The sequence below is a fragment of the Mus caroli genome, chromosome 14 (assembly GCF_900094665.2).
Source record: "Mus caroli chromosome 14, CAROLI_EIJ_v1.1, whole genome shotgun sequence".
Classification (NCBI taxonomy): domain Eukaryota; kingdom Metazoa; phylum Chordata; class Mammalia; order Rodentia; family Muridae; genus Mus; species Mus caroli.
Window position 1 is genome coordinate 79,327,807 of NC_034583.1, and position 10,697 is coordinate 79,338,503.

At 35.9% G+C, this 10,697-nt stretch overlaps 1 pseudogene; it reads left to right on the plus strand.

Annotated features, from left to right (window-relative positions):
- The first annotated feature begins 2,833 nt into the window (after nt 1-2,833).
- On the plus strand, nt 2,834-10,358 carry LOC110308991 (annotated as a pseudogene).
- The last annotated feature ends 339 nt before the right edge of the window (nt 10,359-10,697 follow it).

Sequence of the window (10,697 nt, forward strand, 5' to 3'; positions counted from 1 at the left end):
TTTGTTTTAAGGACACTGGGTTTGTGGAGTTATCCCCTAAGGTGTTTTTTTTTGTTTTTTTTTTTTTTTTTTTTTTTTTTTTTGCCTTATTCCTTTACATGAATGATGCTAGCAAAGGCTTTAGTCCTAGTTCCCAAGTGAGTCTGAAAATGCAAACACTGACCTTCATCCTAATGTGATCAGTATGTGCTGTCATCACTCATGATATGACATAACAGCTGTTTGATAACTGACTACAATCAATCTTCCTCACTTGCCTGATTCAGCAAGCTGATTGCTTTGAAGTCTTCCTATCAGAGAGAACTGATTGCGTTCTGGGAGTTTGTTTTATGCTGCATCACTTTTCAGGATTCTGACAGAATTGTTAATAAAGCAGTATAATGTATATGCAAGCTTGATTTAAATAAATATACCATTGAAACGTTATTCCAAATCAAAATTAGAGTTGGAGAATTTGGTGTTAGTGACTTACCATGATCCTAAGTATCTTTGGTATCTTACCATTAGTTACTTAGCTAATAATATTAGTAACTTCCCTGATCTGCTGGCATGGGGCTCATGCTTGTTAATTTACATCCGGACAATGTTGCAGAAGGATGAGTTAAAGGCCAACTTGGGCTATATAGTGTGTTCTGCCAGACAGGTACTTCCTCACATCTCAGAGAGGTGAGGTCTCCAACAGCCTTCAAGACCCTACTCAGGTCCAGGCATATAAACATCTTGAACATTCCACTAGGTGGTGCTGAAATTGGCTTATACATCTGAGCATAGACACCCCTGAGTCTTATAATATAAATACTCTTATAACCATACATACTTGAGTCAGATCCTGTTAAGCTGCTTGTGTCATTTTATATGGCTTACTCTCTTAAAATTGAATAGACTTTTAAAAACTGAATGGAGATTTTTTTTTATAAATGTTGAATCAGAGTTTTTAATTGTTACCATTTTCTTTCATCAGTTTTCCTTGCAGTAGGAAATGATTTTAAAATAGTGTCTGTGATATTAAGGCAACAGAAAGAGTGATGGCAACTGATCAATACTGTTATATTGCTGATATAATGTTATTTTTTTCAGTTGAAAAGTCAATTACATGTTCACTTTGTCACAAGGGAAGATATCTCTCAAGCCTTATGAAATAGTTTGGTAATAATTTCCTAACACATTTACAAGTTTTATTATTAATAATTTTTTCTTTGACAATGTCACACATCTATATAATTACCTTCCTCTACCCAATTTTGTCTTCTACCTGTGCCAGCTCCCGTCTCCTACCCTGTGAAGGATATTCATGGTTGTCAACTTGACATCTGGAATGAACTAGAATCCAGATAGGGAAGGTACACCTGTGGGAGATGTTTGATTAGGTTTGAAGCAGGTGAATCCACTTCTAGTCTGAAATGTTGAATTAGGAAGACACACAGCTATAATCCAGTTTTTGCTACCACATCCACTCCTTCACTAGCATTAGAGAACCTACTTCTATGGATTTCTATAATATACTGAAGACCAGATAAGACTTTGTGGACAGAGCAACTATTGAATTCTTGGACTTTCTGTTCACAGTCAGCCATTGTTGGATTAGCTAGAGTGCAGCCTGAAAGTTATTCAGTAAATTCACTATATATATTAAATATTAATATGTGTTAATATTTATATTAAATATAATTATATATATAATTGTTCTGTTATACTAAAGAACCCTGACTAATTCATCCCTGTTCCTCAATATTGCTTTCCCATATTCATGACTGTCTTCGATTCAGTTTCACAAGAACTTTACATGTAAACATCAACTTGAATCTAGCTTTTGGACCTTGGTGGGCTTACTTGTGAATATTGGATACTATTCCTCTCTGTGTTCCAGAACCTATTAGTTGCCAATAGTATTACACTAAGTGGTAAGGCCTCATGAGTACCTTTCTCCATCAATAACTACTGTAGGAAGAGAGAGTTTCTGTAGATCCAGTGCCAATATCCAAAGATGCTCTGAACGTGTGATTAACCATATCATGGTTAGATATGGTTATGGTTGGACCATATCATGATTAGAAGATGATTTTCATAGCCCCTTTTCCTGTATTCCTATTCTACTATCCCTCCATCTCCACTTCTGCACTATTCCACTAGCCCTAAGAAGGTATGATAAGTGCTTTATTTAGAACCAAATGATCAGTCATTCTTTATTCTCAGCATCTTGTACAGTCTTGGGTCTCTGCTTTTACCTCAGTTTATTGCAAAGACCGGCTAGACTAAATGAAGTTGAGTATTGTCTGTTGCTATAAATATATGTATTTGGAATGAAATTTGATATTTTGTCAATATGGCTAAGCAACAGTAGTAAATTTTTCTCAGAGCTTAGAACTTCTTTAGTCATAGGCGTAAGCCTCAGAGAGTGGTGAGTTTATTACTCTCGCAATAATTACACCACTATTGCTCCAGTGGGCACATTCTACCTGGCAATTTGCTATTATAGTTTATATCTGTTCACATAGAGTTCAAAACTGTCAGAAATTATTGTTTTCTTTCCATTTTATTGACTAGGGAGTATATCACCATTTACTAATTAGTACCATATACAAACAACAATTTCACCTAAGGATTCCTTCAGTTAGTTCCTCTTTTTTTTTAACTGTGAATTTGATTTGCATTTTTAATTATTGTTATCATCATCATTATTTTAATTATTTACATTCCAGTTGTTATCTTCTTCAGCGACTTCTCTCATTCCTCATCCCCTTGCCTCCAAGAGGGTGCTCCCCGCCAACCAGACCTCCCTCTTCCCTGGTGCCTCAAGCCTCTTGTGGATTAAGTACATCTTTTCTAACTAAGGATGGACCAGGCATACCTCTGCTGTATTTTTGCCAGGGGTCTTGGAAATACCCCTGGTGCTCCAGGTTGGTGGCTCAGTCTCTGGGAGGTCCCTGGAGTCTGTGTAATTTACATTGAGATTGCTGGTCTTCCTATGGGGTCACTCTTTCCTTCTGCCTCAGTGCTTCCCCTAAATCAATCATAGGGGTCGAAGACTTCAGTTCAATGGTTGGGTATAATTATCTGTTTCTCTTTCAGTCAGCAGCTGCTCAGGGATCTCAGAGAACAGCCATGCCAGGCTGTCTGTAAGCACATTATAGCATCAGTAATAGTGTCAGACCTTGGTACCCTCCCATGAAATGGATCCCAAGTTGTGACTATCATTGGACTCCCTTTCCTTCAGTCTCTTCTCCATTTTTGTACCTGTAGTTCATGTATGACCTTTGGGGTCTGCAGTTAATTCCTCTTTAATTGTCAGGCCCAGTCTAATTTCTGTTATCAATTGCCAAATTTCAATATCAAAATTGCTCTATGTGTGTTATAGCTTTTAATGTAGTATAATCTTTAGGGGTTCTCAGAAAAGAATTAAAATATAAATTTCCATCCCTTTAATTCCCCTACCCCACCAGTATAAATTGAACAGTGTCGGGAAAAGGCAATGGTTAATTTATTTGTACTTAGTTTAACCTCTTCAGGCTATTGACACTAGAACTGCCTAATCACAAACTTATTAAGAACTATTAAATTCTCATTAGTGATACCTCTAGGTTACAGCCATGTGGCACAAGTCATCATTTAGTAGTAAATATTAAAGAATATTTATGAAAAGAAGAGAAAGGCATGCTTGCATTATTCAGGAGAAAAATACAAGGTTAGAACTTAATTGGTATCAAAAGCAGGTCAGGGGCTAATTATGATCTCAGATCCGTGTAACTTTACCTTCTCAATTCAAGACCTCTAATTGTTTCTGGCAATGCCATGGGCAGGAGCATAAAGTGTTTCCAGAAATATGAGCAGCTTAGAATCATTGTTAAAGTCAGGCTGTCTACACAATTAATAATGCAGTGTAATTTTATCTGTAGTAGTTTTCAGAACGGTTTGTTATGAGATAAGGTAATATTGATTCATCTGCAAGCGAGAGCCTATATAGGTGAGAATTTAAAGCTGAGATCAACCATATGTATTAATCAATCCATTGATACTTGAAAGTCTATATATGAACTGTAAAATGACATATAAATTATTAAGATTTAATTCTTTCTGTTCTTGTATGTCATTGAAGTATTAAAGAATAGCAAAATAACAATACACATTGGCAGATGGTACCATTGCAAAGCTGTCTCAAATCATATGCAAAATATTGTGTCTAATTCAACACATCAAGGACATAGTTAAACTTATGACGTATAAGGCCAACATGATTTCTTTGTGAATTTTTATGTTAAATTTTCTTTAAAAGATCACATAATAGTATTATGTAATCAAAACAGTCAATAACATAGGTGGACATTAAATAGTCATTTAAACTAGTTATAAACTTCCTCAACTTTATTAGTTCTCTTTACATTTTCTAGTCTTATAGAAACTACTAGATCTTTTAAAACAAAATATATTAATTATTTTTTAAGTTGAACATTTTTCTTTGATTTGTTTGAATACCTTTCATTAAAATTTTGCTTATAGGGAGAATATTTTATTTACACATGATGTGATCAAATTAATATGTTATATATTTTATGTATTCACATACACATATATAAACACACAACATATATACATGTATGTATATACATATTTAGATAAATAGATAGGTAGATAGATACATGATAGATAGTTTTAAGCTTTTGATCTTTGTCCATATCCTCATTTTTCTTGTGGGTGTTTCATTGTTAAGTACTAGAAGTTCATAATTTTTTTTCTCCTTCAGACTTTTAGAATTCCCAGACATCGCCTACTCCATGTCAAATCTAGTTGAGGCAGAGAGATTTATACTGGAAATGTACAGTGTAATGAACTAGAAACATTTCAGTGAGACAGATCCTAAATATTCCAAACATGTAAATATATTCTTGATATTTGATGGTGAATCAAAGATGTGTGTGCATGTGGTCTGCCAGCATGTGTACTGCATGCTAGATGACCATGGAGAACAATGCATGCTATTCTTCATGTATTTAATTTCATTAAAGGTTACAGAATCTCCAATTTAGAAGATACAGTGCAAGTTCTTTCACCACTGTGCAATTTCAAATACCACAACCAATTACGAACTGAATACTCCTGGACTACAATAAGGACCCAGAATTGGTATTTGTTTTTGCTTACTTGTTAATTATTCATTGTTAAATTAAATAAGAATATATTTGTATTCCTTGCATCATTTGGTTCAGTTTAGATTGACAGCCTATAAGAACAAGCTTGTAGGATACATGATAGCTGACTTCCTGGAAACAGCTATGTTAACACATGAATGATTGCCAGCCTGGATTCTGATCATTGTTAAAATAATAATTAATACTAACACTTTCTTGCATCCCATTACTGGCTTGTTCATATATAATTAATCTCAGCTGCCTTTTGTTTAAAACATCCTATTGGAGGATAACATGAGGATAAGTATGAGACCAAATCTAAAACTTATTTTTCTCAGATGTTCACGGGAAAATTTTTTATCCGAACCTTAAAATGACAGCAGATAGATTTTGCAAAGTGAAATGAATCAATTTGGTCTCTGTTAAAAAAAAAACCAAGATACAAAACACCCAACAAAAGTACTTCTAAATGGGTTATAGAAGAATTGCAATCATTTGTGTTATTTTAGTAACTATGATGTTTCTACCAATTTTTTTTTTCGAGACAGGATTTTTCTTTGCAGCCCTGGTTGTCCTAGAACTCACTCTGTAGATTAGGCTGGCCTTGAACTCAGAAATCTGCCTGCATCTGCCTCCCAAGTGCTGGGATTAAAGACATGAGCCACCACTGCCTGGCTCAAAAAATTTTTTTAAAAGAAATGCTCAATGTAGTTGAAATTGCATATTTCCCAATTGTCTAAGGAAGGAAACATGGATAATAAGGTGATGATTATGTCTCATGCCATCTTTCAAAAAAAATTGGGATTTTAGTTCTCCCTTCTCTTGTTTGGTTTTATTACATAATTTAAAAGTATTTTTAAAAGCATAGATCGTCAGAAAAAGAGAATATTTATCCAAGATTCTAAGACAATAAAATGAATTCTTTCAGGTGAATTTAACTACTCTAAAGTTTAATGATGATATTGTCTTCAGGCATTACTGTAGATTTAGACAAATATAAAAATAACATTGTCAGGTAACACCAGACACTTTTTAAAATGTTGCCAACCTGAATATTTGATGTAACTGAAAATATTAGCAAAAAATTACTTGAAAATTGACATTATATATGCATATATGTATATACATATATGATAAAAAGGAGCTTCCATAATCTTAGAGTTAATAATAAATAAATTTTAATGACTCAGGGATTTCTTGACAATAACTAAAGTTATTTTATCCTCTAATCTCAAAGCAAAGTCTACTCAGTTACCTTGGATGGTGTTTTTTTGTTTGATTGTGTCCTAATTGAGGAGTAATCAATCAAAATATTTTACCAACAACTTTTTTTAACATGTATCAATTTTAAACAGTAGTGTTAATGGAAATAGACTGAATTCATACAGATATAATTATACATATAATATACACGTGGTGGTTTTAATGAGGAATGTTTGGCATAGGTTGTTATATATCAGCAATTTGTGAAAAAGGATAGGAAGAAATCCTTCATTTCCAGGGGTTGGCCTTCTGAGATCACAACCTCACTGCATCTCCAGTTCACAATCTTTTTCTGAATGTGGTTCGAGATATATCTGTTAGTTCCTACTCCAGACACCCATATCTCCTCTGCCTCTAAAAAATTAGGCCAAAATAAACTTCTTCATATGTATTTTTTTCACCATAGGCTGTGAAAACAGTAATGGACAGACATGCTTAGTGAAATTGGGATCAGCTGAGATGCTACCAACACATAGCATAGTCTTTATTAGCTACACATTGGGGAAGTGGCTAGATAGACTTGTTAGGAGGTCTCTATAGTCAAGCAGTCTAAGGCTGCAAACATTCCAGAGAAGGGCTTCGGAGTTGTACGTCTCTGAATACACTATCAAATTTCATAAACACGTATACTGAGAATCCTCCAGAAAAGCTGTGCTACAGCTCTTGAGTCTAGCCCATTGGGGAAACTGAGATAATATGGTTTTCCACATTGTTCACGAGTGCAAGTCATTTGTCTCTTTGATATGCCTCTGCCAACAACACACATTCATTCAAGACATTATTCATTCTTGGATTCCTCAGCTCCATACCATTATAGTGTTATTTTGCAGCATCAAAAAGTTATCTATTGTCTTAGTCAAGGTTTCTATTCCTGCACAAACATCATGAACAAGAAGCAAATTCTGTGTGTGTGTATGGGGGGGGGGCGTGTTCAGCTTACATTGCCATATTACTGTTCATCACTAAGGGAAGTCAGGACTGGAACTCAAGCAGGTCAAGAAGCAGGATGATTCAGAGGCCATGGAGGGATGTTCTTTACTGTTTTGCCTCCCCTGGATTGCTCAGCCTGCTCTCTTATAGAATCCAAGACTACCAGCCTAGGGATGACACCATTTGAAGGTGTGGCCTTTTGGAATAGGTGTGACCTAGTTGGAATAGATGTGTCACTGTGGGTGTGGGCTTAAGACCCTCACCCTAGTTGCCTGGAAGTCAGTCTTCCACTAGCAGCCTTTGGATGAAGACGTAGAACTCTCAGCTCTGCCTGTACCATGCCTGCCTGGATACTGCCATGCTCCTGCCTTGATGATAATGACTGAACCTCTGAACCTGTAAGCCAGCCAACCCCAATTAAATGTTGGTTTTTTTATAAGACTTGCCTTGGTCATGGTGTCTGTTCACAGAAGTAAAACCCTAACAACAATACCTGTATAACGTATAAAATATCTATGTAGACATGGTACACATAATTTGGATATATATATCCAAATTATGTGTACCATATATATATCCAAATTATGTGTGTGTGTGTGTGTGTGTGTGTATATATATACATATATATGTGTGTATATATATATATACATATATGTATATAATTATATTCTATAAGTATTTTTCAAGGTGGTTGGTACCAGATTTTTTCAGATTTTGGCTGTTAGGATAATTGGAAACTTTCTCTATTCTGAATGTGATTTTTTATATTCTGAATATGACCTAAGTTGAAATGTAAACTTCATTTGTACTTCAAGTATATCACATGTATGGACTTGTGGAATATCTTAATAATACATTCAATATGATGTGGTTTCACCACTATTTTATGCTTACACTTTTCACACTTCTCTTAATGAGAAACTCCACAATTAGCATTTGTTTTAATCATTTTGGTATACCAAGATTATCTTTACAATCCTTTTTGGTCAAGCTTACCATTATAAAATCCTTTCTACATGACAGAGCATGCATTCTTAATCAAATCATAACTAGGCAACTTTCAAGGTGTAGGAAACATTGGGATAAACAAATTGCTTAAACATTTAAAACCACATGTCACAAGAATATAGGCATACGTACCAATGTGTAATACTCTGTGTGTGTGTGTGTGTGTGTTATGGACAAATGTGTTTAGGCTCAGTTCGGTGGTAGATGGATCATTAAAACAATTGAGAGTTGTGCTAGTTGTTGCCTAGGAACTTGGCTGTGAGTGTAAACACTAGCCCATATTACTCATAAGAAGGAGCTATTTCCGAAGTGAGTGACTCAAGGGACCATAATTACATAGTATCCATATCTAAATTCTGGGCATAGAAACTTTTTGGCCAAGCAGACAGAGGACTTACTCATAAGGAAACAGAACAATAGAAATAATATATTTTTATCTCAGAATATTCCAAGAACTTGAGGTCAACTTTTGTTCTTCATAAAACTTTGTGTTACACACATGTATGTGATTTAGTCTTGCTTTCCATAGCGATGAGACTATTTCTATTTTTCTTTTTTTTTTTATTTATTTTATTATATGTAAGTACACTGTATCTGTCTTCAGACACTCCAGAAGAGGGAGTCAGATCTTGTTACGGATGGTTGTGAGCCACCATGTGGTTGCTGGGATTTGAACTCTGGACCTTCGGAAGAGCAGTCGGGTGCTCTTACCCATTGAGCCATCTCACCAGCCCTGTTTCTATTTTTCTATTTCCATTCTCTTCCTGTTTAAATAATTTCTTTTGCTAGTTAAATTGATTAACTAAATGAAACTATTAACAATCAATAAATTTGTATTTAATTGAAGATATACTTAAAACTGACACATTAGAAGCGTATTATCCTATATGTATAGTAATCAGCCTGTAGTTTAAAGTAATACTTCACGATTTTGGAAATGATTAAGCCAATCACAGTGAAAGGAAGCTGCTTTGTATTTGAAATCTCAGATAAGTAAACATACATTTATTTACTAATCACTAAAATGTTCAAATATACTGTTTCATGATTTTAAATGATTTTTATCTTTTTGAAATGTTACTATTCACTATGACTATAGCATTAATGATTAGGATAATTTCAATTATTCTTTAAATATTTGGAAAACAACATGTCAAATGTCCATTTATCATGTCAAATATGGACATGAGACCGGACAGGAGACCAGTTTGCCATTGAGCCTGGCATTCCCCAGAGAAGTAGATGAATACTGCAAGATCAGAGTATACAATCTGACACCTTCAATCTTCTTTTGTGCCACAGCCCTGGCTGATAGGAACCTCTGTTGCTTCTATAAGCATAGTACTGACTTTTGCTACAAGCTTCCTGACAGGTGTCACATTTGAAGAAGGGGCCCTGATTGAACCTCTCTCTGTGGTCTAGTTCAGTTTCCCTGGGAAACAAGGTTCTTGTGTGTGGAGCTGGGCCAGTTGGGATAGTCACCTTGCTTGAGGTCAAAGAAATAGGAACTGCTCAAGTGGTGGTGACTGACACATCTGCTTCTCCTATGACCAAAGCCAAGGAAGTTGGAGAGCAGACTTTACCATCCAGGTTGCCAAAGAGACCCCTCAGATGTAATGTCTGCTAGGGAGCAAGCCAGAGCTCAATAATGAATGCACAGCAGCAGAGTCCTCTATCCAGACAGGCACCTCTGGCACTCACTCTGATAGGACCTTGTGAGTGTGGGCTCTAAGATGATCAATTTACCCCTTAGTGCATGCAGCCCTGTGGGAGGTGAATATCAAAGGTGTGTTTCGATATTGCAACTCGTGGCCGATGACAATTTTCATCTTTGCACCGAAGACTTTGAAGGTAAAGCCCTTAGCTACTCATAGATTCCCTCTGGAGAAGACGGTTGAAGCCCTTGAAACAGCGAAAAAGGGAGTTGGGCTGAACCTTATGATCAAGTGTGACCCCAATGACCAGAACACCAATTCACATTTATGTGAATTGATTTATGCCCACAGCCCCACTCTCTCAGCATTTAAGGGCTAAATGGCTAGAAGGGGGAGGCCATTAATGCAGACCTTTCTTTTGAATGCTAAAAATAATAAACTTATAAGGTGAGAGCCTTAGAGGAGTTGGCGTGCTTTAAAGACAGAAGTAGGGACACGGGGGACCTTATAGCCAGAATGAGATGCTTATACTGTGGAAAGTCTGGCACAAAGGGTGTGGCAGATAGTCCTGGGAATGTCCTTTCTGTAGTATCTTCTTTTGGATGAGGAGACGAAGCATGTCTCTCTGTTCATGTTCCACTGTGGCTGCCAGAGAATGAGGCTGACTTATGAAGAAATGGCCTCATAATATGGAAGTGGACCCAGGGCTGAACTTTCA